The sequence below is a fragment of the Mobula hypostoma genome, chromosome 3 (assembly GCF_963921235.1).
Source record: "Mobula hypostoma chromosome 3, sMobHyp1.1, whole genome shotgun sequence".
Classification (NCBI taxonomy): Eukaryota; Metazoa; Chordata; class Chondrichthyes; order Myliobatiformes; family Myliobatidae; genus Mobula; species Mobula hypostoma.
In genome coordinates, this window is record NC_086099.1 from 68,383,362 (window position 1) to 68,400,209 (window position 16,848).

The 16,848-nt window shown below is 40.7% G+C and overlaps 1 protein-coding gene across 1 annotated transcript in view; it reads left to right on the forward strand.

Annotated features, from left to right (window-relative positions):
- The first annotated feature begins 7,937 nt into the window (after positions 1-7,937).
- apbb2b (amyloid beta (A4) precursor protein-binding, family B, member 2b) overlaps positions 7,938-16,848 on the forward strand; it is a 318,859-nt gene continuing 309,948 nt past the window's right edge. The window contains exon 1 of the mRNA XM_063043252.1: positions 7,938-8,002. The gene's annotated coding sequence lies outside the window, so the exon portion shown is untranslated. The remainder of the gene's footprint in view (positions 8,003-16,848) is intronic.

A 16,848-nucleotide genomic window follows, 5' to 3' on the forward strand; every position in this document is an offset into this window, starting at 1 on the left:
AAGAATGGGGTTTTCCGTCCTCCACCATTGAAGCTGCCCTCACCCACATTTCCTCCACTTCCTGAACATCCGTTCTCATCCTACCTTAACAGTGATAGAGTTCCTGTTGTCGTCATCTACCACTCCATGAGCCGTTGCATCCAACACATCATCCTCTGCAACTACCATCATCTTCAATGGGATCATACCACCAAGCACATCTTTACCTTCCTCCACCCTTACTCGCTGCTTTCCACAGGGATCGTTTCATCCCTCCCCACTAATCTCTCTCCTGGCACATGTCCCTGCAAGCACAACAAATGCTGCACCTGCCATTCACCTCCTCCCGCACCTACTTTTGGGGCCAAAGCAGTATTTTCGGGTGAGGCAACACTTCACCAGCAAAATTGTTGTGAAGGTGCCCCCAGTGTTTCCTTCTCTGCATTGGTGAGACTCAACATAAATTGGGAGACTGCTTTGTCGAGCACCTCCGCTCCATCTGCCAAAAGTGGAATTTCTGAGTGGCCAACCATTTTAATTCCTATCCCTTTTCCTGTTCCCACATGTTGGTCCACAACCTTTTCTTTTGCCGTGATGAGGCCAATATCAGGGTGGAGGAGCAACACTTCATATTCCGTCTAGGTAGCCTCCAACCTGGCCACCTTTCTCCTTCCGGTAAAGTTTTTGCCTCTCCCCTTCCCTCTTCTTCTTTTCTCCACTCTGGCCTCTTCTTCTCTTCACCTGCCTATCACCTCCCCTGATGCCCCTTCTTCTGTCCTATCAGATTCCTTCGTCTCCAGCCCTTTACCTTTTCCACCCACTCAGCTTCACCTATCACCTTCTAGCTAGTCCTCCTTCCCCTACCCCCATCTTTGTGTTCTGGTGTCTTCCCCCTTCCTTTCCAGTCCTGAAGAAGAGTCTCGGCCCGAAGCATCGACTGTTTATTCATTTCCATAGATGCTGCCTGACCTGCTGAGTTCCTCCAGCATTTTGTGTGTGTTGCAATAAATGGGAAGCAACTGGATCAGAGGTAAAAAGACACAGCCAGAACAGGAAGAAATAAGCAACACAGACAAAATGCTGGAGGAACTCAGCAGGCCAGGCAGCATCTGTGGAAAAGAGTAAACCGTTGATGTTTCGGGCCGAGACCCTTCATCAGGACTGGAAAAAAAGACAAAAGTTAGCGCAAGAAGGTGGAGGGAGGGGAGGAAGAAGTACAAGGTGACAGGTGAAACTGGGAGGGGGAGGGGTGAAGTGAGGAGCTGGGGAGCTGATTGGTGAAAGAGATAATGGGCTGGAGATGGAGGAATTTGATAGGAGAGGGTAGAATACCATGGAAGAAAGGGAAAGGGGAGGAGCACCAGAGGGAAGTGATGGGCTGGTAAAGAGATGAGGTGAGAGAGGGAAACAGGAATGAGAATGGTGAAGGGGGGGGGCAATTACTGGAAGTTCGAGAAAGCTGTGATCATGCCATCAGGTTGGAGACTAACCAAATGGGTTATAAACTGTTGCTGTTCCAACCTGAGTGTGGCCTCATCATGGCGTAGAGAAGATCATAAACTGACACAATGAAGAAGTAAGTTCAGTGTGTCAAGGGCAGGCTGAAATAATGGTTCTGCCAGGTCAGTTCTGCTTGTGAATTTTAGGCAGGAGATAGAAGTAGCTGTGTGGATCTGGGATAGAATAAGACTGCAAACTGTGAAGGGAAGAACTTCTGAGTAAATGCAGAGGACCGTCGGCAAGACCTTGTCCTGAAATTCATTGATGGGGTCATGATCTAAAGGGGGGGTATGAGTAGGTGTCTGAAAGCTGTTGTTTGGTCTCTGAGTAGCCAGATTACAACATCACCATTCTTGTCAGCAGATTTAATGATGATATCAGGGTTGTTTTTCAGTGAACATAGAGCTGCCAGTTCAGAAGGGGGAATGTTAGAGCACAAGACAGGAATGCAAAAGTCAAGCCAGTCAAGGTCACATTGGCAGTTAGCATTGAATATGAAGGGAGTACTGAAGATAGGTGAAAGGGTCCATATTTTGGGCTGAAAAATATTGTGTACTGCTTTGAGACTGTAGAGTGAAAATATGAGTGGTAAAACCTCGACCAACACAATGGGAAAATAAAAAAAACTTCATGTCCAATTTAGAATGAATTATAAATACTTCTATAAGACAGATCTTAAAGACCAAGACACAAATGTAAAAGATGACAGCACCAGAATGCACACATAGGAACAGCTTTTTCCCCTGCACCACCAGATTTCTGATCAGTCTTACTATTCCTTTATTTTGCAATATTTACATCTGTAATTTATAGAATTTTATGTCTTTTCCCTGTAATGCTGCTGCAAAACAACACATTTCGCTTCATATGTCAGTGATAATAAATCTGATTCTCTTGTAAATAAACTTTGAAAGCTAAAATTAGGAATATTTCCCCTTGCATTTTCAGAATGGCCATACATTGGCTATAAGAAGAGTAGTAGTCACTTCATGATCTCTAGACATGATCAATGATTTCCTTTGCTGCAACTATCATTTAGTTCTTATTAGTATTAATTCTAAGCATGAACTCCAGGCCTTCAGTACAAAAAAGTGTTGTTGGAATCCATCGGTTCACTTAGGAATTATCCATTGATCATTATTTTGTGTCAAAGATAGCTTGAAAACATATTGCAAACAAATTATATTTTACAAATATCCTGCATTCAACAACCTGTTCAGACCATGAATTCTCAACAAAATATTATAGGCTGTCTTTTCAGCATATTTCCTTGCATACCTCCAGGAAATCAGCTGGAATCATTTAAATCCATGAAGGTGTCACTGTTTATCTACAATGGAAACAAGACAGAAGCAGAAACAATGGACATATCAAACACTGATAAATGTAGAAACATTAAATGCATCATGATGAAACCCAAAACAGAAAAAAATGTAAATAAAGATGGGAAAATAAGAGAGTGAGATGAAAAGAGGAAATAAAAGGATAAACTGCCTAATACTGGTTATTTTGCTATAGGCTTTACACTGATCTCCTGTGATCAGTATTTTTTTGGGTATCAACTTTAATATTTGCTATGGAGACACAAGAGACTGCAGATGTTGGAATCTGCATTGTGGAAGGAAAGTTGATGTCTTGAGTTAAAGCCCTTCATCTGCATGAGATCGGGGTCTCAACTTGAAACGTTGACTACATTTCCTTTTATAGAAGATGACTTACACAGTAAGTAAGATGACTTACTCCTCCAGCAGCTTCTTTTTTTGCTTAATATTTGCCCTTTTCCTGTTCATACTTTTAAATCATCATTGATTTACGAGCTGATAGAGACACTGATGTTTACTTCATTGATAAGCATTGATTATTCATTGAAAAGTAACACAAACTTTCAATCTACTGTTTTAATATTCATTTCACGTAGATATGGCTGTGCATGTGTATTTGCAGCCTATGATGTTTCCGTCATCTAACAGAATACAGATTAAGCTCTCAGATGACATGAAATATACAACTGAAGCATTTTCTGTTTCAAAAATAGAGACTATGTAATCACAAAATCTTTAATACCTATTTATGTTTCACTGATGAGGATAACCTTTTAACTTAAGGGGTAGCAATTTTTGATGTGATGCACAGTGGATTCACTGGAGCATTAATAGCTCCAGGAGAACTCAAGCAAACATCACACTTCAATTTACAAATTGACTTGATAGATCTCAAACACAGGTTATGGAGGGGCATTACTCTTCTTAAACAGCAGGTATTGCCATAATTTTATTGTGCATGTTGTGGGACACTTTTCTTGGCTGTATTCTTGGATTAGTCTGTTTACAACTCTACCTGCAGTACATATGATTCCAAGTTAGGAGGAAAGTGGAAGGATTTTTTTCTGTATGCGGCTTATGTAGTATTAAATATGTAATTATTTGAGAATTCTGCTATGGGAGCAACTTCCTTGACGTTTAAGGTACAATGTTCCAGAGAGGGTCTACCACTGGAGAGAGATCAACTGACTTCATGTTAGTAGGTGCACAGTAGAAAAGTGCCGCCTCTCTCTCTACCCAATTTTCTTTAATAAAGCACTTTGTTAGTTTAGATAACCAGCCATCCCTCAATATCTTGGTGACTGAATGACATGAAAGATACTGAGACATAGTGCCAGAGTGTTGGTTAATGAAACTTTGAAATCTGGACAGTGTATCTGAATCAGTATTCAGGTTTAGTCTCTCCCTCTGAAGGGAACATGTGCACACATGGCAAGAAAAAGACCTGTGTGCTTCAATTGAGAAAACACACTTGCACTACCAGACCCCGGGCAGGTACTCTGAACAAGGAATGAAGACAACCAAGGCAAGAGCTTTCTACACTTTATACCGAGCTGGTTATTGCAGATAACCCAGAACAGGCAAAAGTTAAGAAATTAATGTATCACTTTGGATGCAAGGGGAAAGAAATCTATGCACTATAAAATGTTCTAGAGACCAGGAAAATGCATTATGCGGATCATTAGTGCATTGCATCCCACATAGAAATGATATACTCTCAGTGGCCACTTTATTGGGTACACCTGTACATTTGATTGTTAATGCAAATATCTAATCAGCCAAACATATGGCAACAACTTAATGCATAAAAGCAGGCAGATATTGTCAAGAGGTTCAGTTGTTGTTCAGACCAAGCATCAATACGGGAAAGAAATGTGATCTAAGTGATGCTGATGGTGGAATGATTGTTGGTGGTTTGAGTATCTCAGAAACTGCTGATCTTCTGTGATTTTCACACACACCAGTCACTAGAGTTTACAAAGTATGGTGCGAATAACAAAAAAGCATCCCGTGAGCAGCTGTTCTGTGGGTGATAACACCTTATTAGTGAGAGGGGTCAGAGGAGAATGGCTAGATTGGTTCAAGCTGGCAAGAAAGTGACAGTAAATCAAATAGCTACGTATTACAACAGTGGTGTGCAGAAGAACATCTCTGTATGTGCAGCACATCATATCTTGAAGTGGATGGGCTACGGCAGCAGAAAACCACAAGCATGCACAGTGGCCACTTTATTAGGTTCAGGAGCTACTTAATAACGTGTCAATGTGTGGAATTAACTGTTATCATATCTTTACTCACTAAAAGGAGCAGGGAGAATCCTTTGAAACTTTCTACAGGGGCTTTATACAGAACTTTCTCCAGGGGCACAATTGAGAGCATCCCGAATGGCTGCATCACCGCCTGGTATGGGAACTGTACCTCCCTTAATCGCAGGACTCTGCAGAGAGTGGTGCGGACTGCCCAGCACATCTGTAGTTGTGAACTTCCCATGATTCAGGACATCTACAATGACAGGTGTGTAAAAAGGGCCCGTAGGATCATTGGGGACCCAAGTCATCCCAACCACAATCTATTCCAGATGCTACCATCTGGGAAGCAGTACCACAGCATAAAAGCCAGGACCAACAGGTTCCAGGGCAGCTTTTTCCACCATACCATCAGACTGATGAACTCACGCTGACCTGAGTGTACTCTATATTACATTGACTGTTCTATTTATTATAAATTACTATGATTGCACATTGTACATTTAGATGGAGACATAAAGATGGTAACGTAAAGATTTTTACTCCTCGTGTACGTAAAGGATGTAAGAAATAAGAAATAAGGTCAAAAATCAATTCATAGAGCAAAGCTTGTAGCAGAGAATTGCAACTTTATACATTTGCAGGTCTCATTCATCAAACACTGGATTATTTGTGAATCCCAGAGTCCAGATTGTGGGACCAGCTACTATATGAATCAGTTAACAATACAAAAATACACAAAGAAGGCAGATCTGTTGAAATGTCCAGATAGAAGCTAGAGATGTTGGGTGTTCAACAAGTGGAAGTCTATTAAGACAAAAGGCAAAAAGGAGAAAGTAGATCAAAGTTGATTTAGGCATTGAAGTATTATGGATGACAACATGAGTGTCTGATAAATAAATATTTTGCATATGGGAAAAAGTATGTGTATGTTAAATGGAAAACCATTTCTACCAAGAAGCAGATAAAGTGAGCTGTTTAGAAATAGGTAGGGTCATATTCAACACAAACAGTCATTTCAGCCATACCATTTACAATTGAACGGGCAGGCTGAAGGAACACCAAAATACAAAATGATGAAGGAATGCAAGTGCTTGAAAGAAGTCAGACACACTCGTACCACAGAGCTGTCAAAGACGTAACATCACTGTGAGACTGAAACCCACATAAGACCAATGCTGAATATGGCAGAAAGCTCTGGTTACTCAAGGCTCACCTCATGCTAAATGATACATAGCAAAAGAGGATGTCCGGTACCAAATGACAAGGCACAATGTTTGAAAGGCCACATAAGATGTAAAGATGCTGGAGGATGCACCAGTGACCCTACAGAAGGAGAATACCAGTTTAGCAAAAGGCCCGGTGTGAATAGTAACCAATTAGGACCAGATCTGTGGATTAGACTATCTGGAATGCTGTTCAAAACACAAAGCATGTACAGACTGAATAATTTGGGTGTATGTTTTCTGTTTTGTAATATTGCAGGAGGGATGTTACTTTTGCGACTTACATAATATTTGATGTGTATGCATTTAAAAACATACATCCAAATCTATCAGATTAAATGATCCAGAGTGACTTTGCCTGCCTCTATGATTGTAGGCACAAGGCAGTGAACATGTGCTTATTCCTCTGTAAGTTCTCCCGTCTATTAAAGAGCATAATTGAAATAACTGGCTATCCGATGGTACTTTGGTGAGTTAATGGAGGGAATATACTGAAAAGTCTCAGAGAGTTCTGCATAAACATTTTTGAAAGTGCACATGCTCAAAATGAATGCTTTAACATTTGCTTTGTATTGTGAAATTAATTTGCAAAGTTCCATTTTATTCACTGTAAAATCTTTATTGGCATCATTGTAAAGAAATCAATATCTTCAACAAAACTGTATTTAAAACCAAATTTCAACAACATCAGGAAAGTGTAGTAGTAAGGTTTGGCAAGTAAATTCTATTATTAATATCATCATTCATGGGATCCGCATGTATATTTTTGCCAACATGTGTCAGTGTAAGTGTTTGAGTAACATATCTGTATCTTTATTTAGACTCATAAAAGGAAGAGGACATGACTGCATTGGTTTTCAGGGGAAGCCAAAGTATTCATTTCCTCCAGCAAAATAAAATTCAAAAATAGAGTGCTACCAAAATAAATAGCTTAGCTTGAGAGCTAACTTGAGCAAATTATTTAATTAAACGGTGCAACCAAATCTTCAAAAGAGCAGGTATAGATAGTCAAAGAATACTAAATTGGTGCTCTTTTGACTAGTTGTGTTGAAAAGAGACAGTGATACATATAGATTCCCTCAAACTGTCTATATTATCCTGCACTTGTAAAACAAGTAATTGCTGAACATATGAACATTAAAAGTCAAAGCAGTCGCAGCTCATGCTACCCTTTGAGAACTTCGCTCAATATATATTATAGTATCTTTTAGCTCGAGTCTGCTTTCCTGCCTGATCCCTAAGTCAGATCTAAAGATCTCACTCTCAGCCCTGAATGTATTCAGACAATTAAGCCTACCTCTAGGGCAGGGAACTCAAAGACTGACAAATTTCTTTTTGGACAATATTGGAGAAGTTCAGATTTCAAAGTACATTTATTATCCAAGTATGTATAAACTATACAACCTTGAGATTCATCTCCTAACAAGCAGTTATGAAACAAAGAAACCCAAAAGAATCCATAAAAAAAGACCATTGTACACCCAATGTCCTTGTCTCCCACTCATAGTCCTGAGACTATTGGCAGAGTTTTAGATTTTCCATCTTGTCTGTCACTCTGTCTTGCAATGTCTCAATGTGATCTTTTAAACTCCAGCGAAAGTAGACAAGCCTTACTCAAAAAGTTTCATTCCAGATATCAACTCACTGAAGCTATACAGTGCTCCATTTATTCCAAGCCAGCCTATATTGCTTCTTAGACACAGAGACCAGACTGCTCACAGTACTCCAGGTATGTCTTACCAAAGCACTTGAGTTATTAGCTTATTTAACAACCTTTTGTGAGATATATTGTGGAATTGCTTTTGAAAATCTAGATGTATTATTAACAACAGCATTTGCAAACTTTTGATTGCAAGTTCTGAAGAAGCTCATTCCCAGGACAACATGGTCTTCACAGCAATACACAAACCTGGAAGCTCTGCTACTATGTAAAATATTTACCTCAATTTTGCATTGTCCTACCATGACTCTGATGGGACTACATAAAGTTACACAAAGTGCCTTCCAAACACCACTCTTGCTTCCCTCTCCTCACAACCTCAAATGCAGAACATAGAAGTGCCTCTGATGAATGAAGTTAAGATCTAAAGTACTCCCTTCCCTTGCCACAGGCCTGATCAGCACTATAGCTGATGTAGCAAGTCTTAGAAAAGGAGTATAGGGGATCATTTTTCTGCATACGAAAATGCCCAGTTGATTGCAACCAGTGCCTCACCTCCAGGTGCATTTTGTTGCAGAAGACCAACGTGCAAACTAGTTCCATGGGAATTCCATGAGTGAGCTGCACATACAAAAGATGATGGGGAGGGTGAATGAAGGGAATGATGTGAGAAGCTGGAGGGTGGTAGGCGGATGATGTAAAGAGCTAAAGAAGAAATCTGATAGGAGATGACAGTAGTATAAAGGGAAGGAGTTGAAGAAACAGAGAGTGATTATGGTGTTCCTCCCCCTTTTCCACCTTCTTTGTTCGGAATTCTACCCACTACCTTTCCAGTCCTGATGAAGGATCTTGGCCTGAAATGTTGACTATTCATTTCCATCCATGGTTGCTGCCTAACCTGCAGAGTTCCTCCAGCAATTTGTGTGTGTTGCTCAACATTTAATCATCTTGCCATTGAAATTGTTAACATTTATTCATCTTTATTCAAAATGATGCCTACAACACCTATCTGAGTCCTTATGCGAAAAGGAAAAATTCCAGTCATAAGTATTCTGTTACAATTAGTTAGGGCAAATTAATTGGCTTTCACACCTTTTTTGTAAAAAACACAATTTCTCAGGGCAGTTTATACAGATTTTTACTACTAAGTAAGATGATGCCTGAAGAAAATAACAAGTTTCCTAAAAGATGTAGAGCAATCCATTTATCATTATCTATAGGGGAATCAACAATTTGAAGTAAGTAGGACTATTAACATAATATCAATGGGATCAAACTATTCCCAGGACCATTATGAGAAAATATTTGATATAAACTTGTTAGGATGTTAGGATGTTAGTTGTTAGGATGATGCAATTTTGAAATAGGTTTCAAAATAAAACATAAAAGAAAGGAGGGAAAGGGATTATTTTACTCTCATCCAGATTGTAACTCTCTGAGATAATTGCACCCAGCCAATTTTTGCTTTGATATGACCCTGATTTTTGTTTTGCAACACTGAAGGAAATCCCCTACCTAGAGCTCTGAGTGAAGAAAAACAAAGGCCAAAGGGAAATCTGGATACAGGGAAGAGAATTTTAAAATCACAGCACTGCTAGATTGGGAATTACTATTGTTCAATGAGAGTTAATGGAGAACTGAGTTCAGCATGAATTAGTATTAGAGAAAAGAAGAATTGGACGAGCTTAAATTTTGCATTTGTTAAGTATGAATGTATGAGATTTGATGAGTTGTTTCCATTAACTCCACACACTGTTACTTTAAGATCAAATCAAGCGGGCTCCAGGAAACACAGATCTCTAGCAAATATTGATGTTACTAGAATGTCTAGAATAGAAAGTGAAGTCAGGACACATATCTACCAAGATTCAAAAATTAACTGAATATTTTTAAAAATCCAGATATTAGTAGGTATTCTTTAACTGTCATGGTCCGGTCCGTGAAGTCCCCATTCTGGTTCACGGTCCGGTCCGGTCCGGTCCGTGGACTCAGGACTCCGGGTCTTTCAGCTGTTCTTCATTTAAGTTAATCATAGGCACCTGATTCACATCTTTGCGCTTGCAATATAAGTAGCCTTGGGATTGAGTGGGGGCTGTTGGTTTGTCTCATCAGTCCTCCCCCTGGAGCAACCTGCTGATGGAAGGCAAGTGAAACTATTTGTGATCTCTAGGACTGGTTGGAGGACCACTACTTCATGGAGCCTTGTTGCCACTTGTTGGAGTGGTCTTTGTGGTATGGATTTGGCTGTTTCCTGGGCCAGCTGAGTGGCTGCCAGCTACTCCAAGCTAGTTAGGGATCTGGCTGTTTCCTTAGCCAGCTGAGGTTGCTGGCTGAAATGAGACTTGGAGCTACCCCGGAGCAGAGATGGAACTGTCTGTTGTTCTTTGGTGTTTGTCTCTTCTTGTCCTTGCCTTTGTGGGCTAAACCAGGCTGTTTTGCTGTTGCCCTGTGGGGGGATCTGTCTTGTCTTGTCCTTGCCTCTGTGTGGTAAGCCAGGCCGTTTTGCCGTTGCCCTGTGGTGGGGGGTGGGGAACCTGTCTTGTCCTTGCCTCTGTTGGGTAAGTCTGGCTGTTCTGTTACCTGACAAGAGAGACCTGTCCCACCTTGGTGTGGAGATGAAGTTGAGTCCTGGCTTGTCAAAGGATAAGTCCTGGCTCTATGTTGATGTTCAGTTCCCAGTCTCTCTCAGCTCCAGTCTCTGAGTTATTAGCCTCTGCATTTCAAGATGAAGACCCCAAGCCTCAAGGATCCCAAGCCCAAGCTCCAAGAACCCAAGCCTCAAGGATCCCAAGCCCAAGCTCCAAGAACCCAAGCCTCGGGGATCCCAAGCTCCAAGAACCCAAGCCTCGAGGAGCCCAAGCTCAAGTCCCAAGACCCCAGCCTCTAGCCATGTCATGTCCTTGCCTAGTTCTGGGGTCCGAGCCTGAGGCAAGACCCAAGTTCTGGGTCCTTGTCCAGTCTCGGGCTCGGAGTCCGAGCCTTGTCTTGTCTCCAAGCTCAGGCCTCTAGACCCCAGCCACATCCTGTCCTGAAGCTATGCTATGTCCTTGCCTGGTTCTGGGGTCCGAGCCCGAGGCAAGACCCAGGGTTTGGGTCCTTGTCCAGTCTCGGGCTCAGAGTCCAAGCCTTGTCTCCTAGTCTATGGTTCCTAGTTCTGGTCCCGCTTTCCCTAGCCCAAGTCTGCATTCTTGTCCCTGCTCCTTGCCTGTACCCTGTCACGTCTCTTCTCCAGTCCAGTCCTGTTCCTTGTACTTCAGTGTCTGTGTCTCGCAATTGGGTCCATTCCCAGCACCCCGGTGACATTAACAAGGTTTCGATTAAGTACCAAGATGCACTTCTATAACAAACAGAATGTTATACACAATGTAGAATGTAATGTAACCAATTTGTGTTCTGATACAAAACTAGAAGGGAAAGAGAAATGTGAACTGGTTGTAAAAAGTCTGAATAGGCAGAGCCAGATTATGCAAAGAAGCAAGGACGTGGCTAATAAACTACAATACAGGGAAATGAAGAAAAAACAATGATTTATTGGTTCATGAATCATTAGATGTGAAAGTGAAAATAGCAATTCAGCACAGCAATCCTTTTGCATTTCAGAAGACAAAATGAATGTTGGTATTTATGTAAAGGGCTGCAGTACATCAACAAGCAAGTCTTCTTGCATTTGTACAGGGCTTTAGTGAGACCAGACCTGGAGTACTGTGTGCAGTTTGGTCTCTGTACCTAATAAGCAATACAGTTGGCTTGGAAATGAGCATAGTTTCAGTGGATTGACTTCTGGAATGAGGCTCTTTGAAGTAAGATTGAATAAAATTGTTCCACATTCACTGGAGGGCATATTTCATATTTTATTACCTCCTTTCTATATATAAGGAGTAAAAATGCTCCTTTAATTAATTTTATATTGATCTATTCCTTTAATATTCTATTTCTTTAATAATCTATTCCTTTAAGTATGATTTACACCAATGATGGCTGTAACTTAAGTTGCTAAAATCTGATTCTGACATTCCTTTTCTGTAATTTCCAGCTGTTCTATCTCCATGAAACTGTAGAATTATTGAGTAGAAAAACAAAATTTTTGGCCCACCATGTTCATGCTGACCATCAAATATAAATCAATACTAACCCTATTTTCCTTACCTGTTTCATAACATTTTTGCCTTGGTGCTCTCCCAAACACTTAATAAATATTGTGACAATCTTTATCTCCACCAGCTCTTTGGTGAATTCCAGATTCCAACTGCACTCTGGGTGAAAAATTCTACTGCAGATCCCATCCAAACCTCCTACCTAGTCTCATGCCCTTAGTTTTATGCACTTTTACTATAGAGAAAATACCCACTATCTACACATTTCACATCCTACATAATTTTACAAACCTCAATCACATCCCTGCTCAGACTCCTTAAGGAAAACAAGCCCAATCCAGCAATGTTCTGGTGTATCTGTTCTGTACCCTCTCCATTACAAATATTTCCTGAAGTGTACTAACGAGAACTGCACACTCTAGTCCAGCTGCTCCCTAATTAATGTCAGTGACCAGTGTAGTGACCAGAACCGCACCCTCTAATCTAGCTGCAGCCTAACTAATGTTATATAAAGCAGTACCATCACCTCCCTCCATTTCTTGATCCATTTGTTACCGCACTTCCCTTTCTTGATGACTTGATTCATTTCTGATGCCTCCCTCCACTGTCTTGATCTCTCTGGAGACAGTCAACCAACATATTTTATAAACCTACCAATTCCCATGGTTACCTTGATTATACCTCTTCCCAGCCTGTCTCTTGTAAAAGTGCTATTCCTTTTTCTCAGTTCCTTCACCTCCACTGCATAGGGCTTTCCTTTCCAATACATCAGAGATGTCCTCTTTCTTAAAAGAATGGAGTTTTTGCTTCCTCTACTATTAATGCTGTTCTCACCCATATCTCCCCCATTTCCCAAACATCTGCACTTACCCCATCTTCCCGCCACCTTAACAGTGATAGAGTTCCCTTTCTGCTTTTCTATCACTCCATGAGCCTCTGCATTCAACACATCATTCCCTGCAGCTTCTCCCTCTCGGCCTTTATCCCTGCACGCAGCCAAAGTGTTACTCCTGCCCATACACCTCCTCCCTTACCTCCACTCAGAGCCCCAAACAGTCCTTCCAGGTGAGGCAACACTTCACCTGTGAACCTCATGGGGTTGTCTATTGTGGCCGGCACTCCTGTGTGGTCTCCTCTATGTTGGTGAGACCCATTGTAAATTGGGGTACTGCTTCGTCAAGCACCTCTGCTCCATCCACCAACAGTGGAATTTCCTGATGGCCAAGCATTTTAATTTCAATTTCCATTCCTATTCCAACACCTCAATCCATGGCCTCCTCTTGTACCACCATGAGGCCATCCACAGGGTGGAGGAGCAAGACCTTGTATGCCATCTGGATAGTCTCCAACCTGATAGCATGAATATCAATTTCTCCTTTCTCCTTTCCTTTCCTTTCCCACCCCCTCCCCTCTTCTATTCTCCTCTGGCTAGATACTTTCTTAACCACCTTCTCTGTCCATATTGCTGCCTTCATGCCTCAATGGATATGCAACCACAATCCACCTTTTACTCAGTATTCACTAGGGTGTTTCCATTCATTGTGTATGTCCTGGCCTTATTAGTATTCCCAAAATACATTACCTTGTAATTATTAGGATTAAATTCCATTTGTTATTGCTCATGTATTCTTGCCAATTCATCAACGTCATTCTGAAGCTAAAGTCTACTCTTTTTGCCTTTAAGATGCTCCTTAAAACCTACCTTTATAACACCCACCTGTATTATTAACCATTTAATTTGAATGGTATCAACTTCTGCTTGCTATCACTATTGTGAAGAATTTTGGAAAGAGTCAGAGTAGATTAGATTAGATAAGATTATGAGGACACTCAATCCTCGTTTATTGTCATTTAGAAATGCATGCATTAAAAAATGATACAATGTTCCTCCAGAGAGTTATCACAGAAACACAGGACAAACCAAGACTAAAACTGACAAAACCACATAATTATAACATATAGTTACAACAGTGCAAAGCAATACTGTAATTTGATAAACAGCAGACCATGGACACGGTTTTTTAAAAAAAAAAGTCTCAAGTCCCGATAACCCCATCATCTCACACAGACTGTCATGCACTCTAAGTGGCACTATCCAACCTTAAATAACAGAATCTTTTGGCTCCAAGAGAAGGAAAGAGTTGTGCATTTGTTTTGATACTCGACATTGTAGTTGCTTGTAAAGTCCTGCTTGTAAAGCAGAATCCAGATTATCAAGATCAGTAAGAAAGCCAGAGGGAAAGTGTTTTATTTCCCAATTCTAAGGTTTGTAGATTACTCAGTAGTGTTTTTTTTTGCTGTTTTATGAATAAGATTTTATCAGGCACATTATAGCACATCTGCAACATGGAAATGTTAGTGTTTGAATTGGAAACAACTGCTGAACTTATTAGACACACTTGGTGAAAAACAACATTGCACTCTGCTAACTAGTGTAGCACTGCAGAGAGGGAGAGAGAAGGTGAGAAAAGGAGAGTCCTTTCTAAGGACTCTTGCCCCGGGCTTGTTCCTGTTTAATGAGACGGTCTGAGGAGTGATGCTGCCTTCAATTCTTGGCGTCAGTGTTCTCAGCAGTAAAACGACAACTGGCTTTGCAGTGCTGATCACCAGCCTTCACTTTCTGAAGCTATTCTATTAACTACTACTACTACTACTACTACTACTACTACTACTACTACTACTACGTCAACTCAGGCCTAGGGAGCCGGCGTCGGGCATGATGACGGAGCCTGCACTTCTCCCTCTCCCTCTCCCTCATTAGTGTGTTCAGTTCATCTACATTAGCCTCGCTGCTGTCATCTAGGAGCGTGTTGACCACAGTCCCGGGAGGGCGCCCAGGGTTCATCCTCCCATGGTTGGGCTCCCATATGATGACTAGGCTGGCAGGTAGCTTGGGGTGGCATAGACAGTGCCCCGCTAGTTGCAGTCTTCTCGCCTGGATTTTTTATTAATAGCTTGCATATAATTTACTGTCATTCATTGAGCTTGAAATGAGACAACTAAAGTCCTTAACAGTCCCTACAAGACAGCTATTTGTTTCTTCTAATAACCATACTTCACTGATTCAATTAGTTTCCTTCAATTTCAAGATGCTTTCTATATCAACTGTTAATTTTTTTCCCAAATTGTAGGATTCAGAAGGAAACATTAGACTTTTACTTTAAAAATTAAACTAGCAGAGGGCCAATGAAAAGTTAGGATGGTCCAGAAGATAACATTAAAGGTGAATGGGCATTTTAAGGCTAAGAGGGATACAGAGATAGGGAAGGATAAAAACTCTGATGGGATTTGAAAACATTAATGAGAATTTTAAACCTTAACCAGTTGCCAATACTGTATGTCAGCAGACAGATGGGTGTTATTGTGGATATTGTAACTTTGGCAGCAGAGTTTCAGAGCTAGGTCTTTTTATATACAGTATCAGACGACAACAAACAGAGTGGATCAAATTATATGCACATTTATTACTTACAAGGGAAAGTCTACCTCTGTATATTAAGTTGTTGGTAGGTAGCTTCAATCGGCAGCAGAGTTTCAATGTTTACTGAGAGGAGAAAGAAGCACTCAAGATAGGAAGATATAAGTCTCGAAGGAACAAAAGCATAGGTGACCATATCTATAGCAGATGAGCGAAGGTGGATTTGGGTGAAGGTAGAAGTGGAAATACATGGTCTAATGATGGCATAAGGCACATCTGGAATATTTAAATCGGGCAGAGAGAGGATGAAGGCAGCCTACTTCTGTCATTTATACATGCCACAAGAATAATGTAAAAAAAAAATATGAATTTGGATGTTTTGTTTAATTACTATGCAGAGTCGATGTTTAGTGATAAGACCTTAAACGATGTCTTAATCTTGTCATTAGTTTATTGGGAGGAAATTTCTGCTGAAGCGTTATTGGATGTCAAATAAGTAGTCTGAGAATTTAGACTACCTTGGCGGGTTCAAGAGTTATAAGGGAAGCTAGATTGGATTGTTCATGTTTATTGCTAGACATGATGATCACATGACTGCTTTGTCACCACCAAACCTGAACATAGAGTCGTCGAGGAGGGAATGCAGGCATCATTCTTAAAAGAGAAATGCAGAAATATTTGTAGATACAATTGTATTTCTGTTATATTGACTGTACTGTTTCCTTTGTACATACCATTTATTATGTTATTATAAATTACTATAAATTGCACATTGCACATTTAGATGGAGATGTAACAAAGATTTTTACTTCTCATGTTTATGAAGGATGTAAGTTCAATTCAAGCACACTGCAGGTACTCAATAAGGTGGAAGGGCATAATGAGGTAAATTGTGAGGACAAGAGTTCTCAGAGTTCTTAGTATTGTTTATAACAGAAGGATAGAAGCTTCCCTTGAGCCTAATGGTATGTGCTTTCAGACTTTTGTATCTTCTGCCTGATGGCCGGGAGGAGAAGAGAGAATTACGAGGGTGAGTGGGGACTTTCATTATGTTGGTTGCTTTACTGAGGCATCAAGCAGTGTTCATGGAGATGAAGCTGGTTCCTTTAATGTGATGAGCTATGTTCACTGCTCTCTGCAGTTTCTTGTGGTCACAGGCAGAGCAATTGCCATACCAAGCCATGGTTCGCGATAGGATGCATCAAAAAAAGATGGTAAGGGTGAAGGGGATCTGCCAAATTTCTTTGGGTTCCTGAGGAATTACATGTGCTGGTGAGCTTTCTTAACTCTGGTGTCAACGTGGTTCAATGAAGACAAGTTATTGGTGATGTTCACTCCTAGGAACTATGAAGATTTCATCCCTCTCAACTCCAGCACTGTTGCTATAAACAAGAGCATTTGTA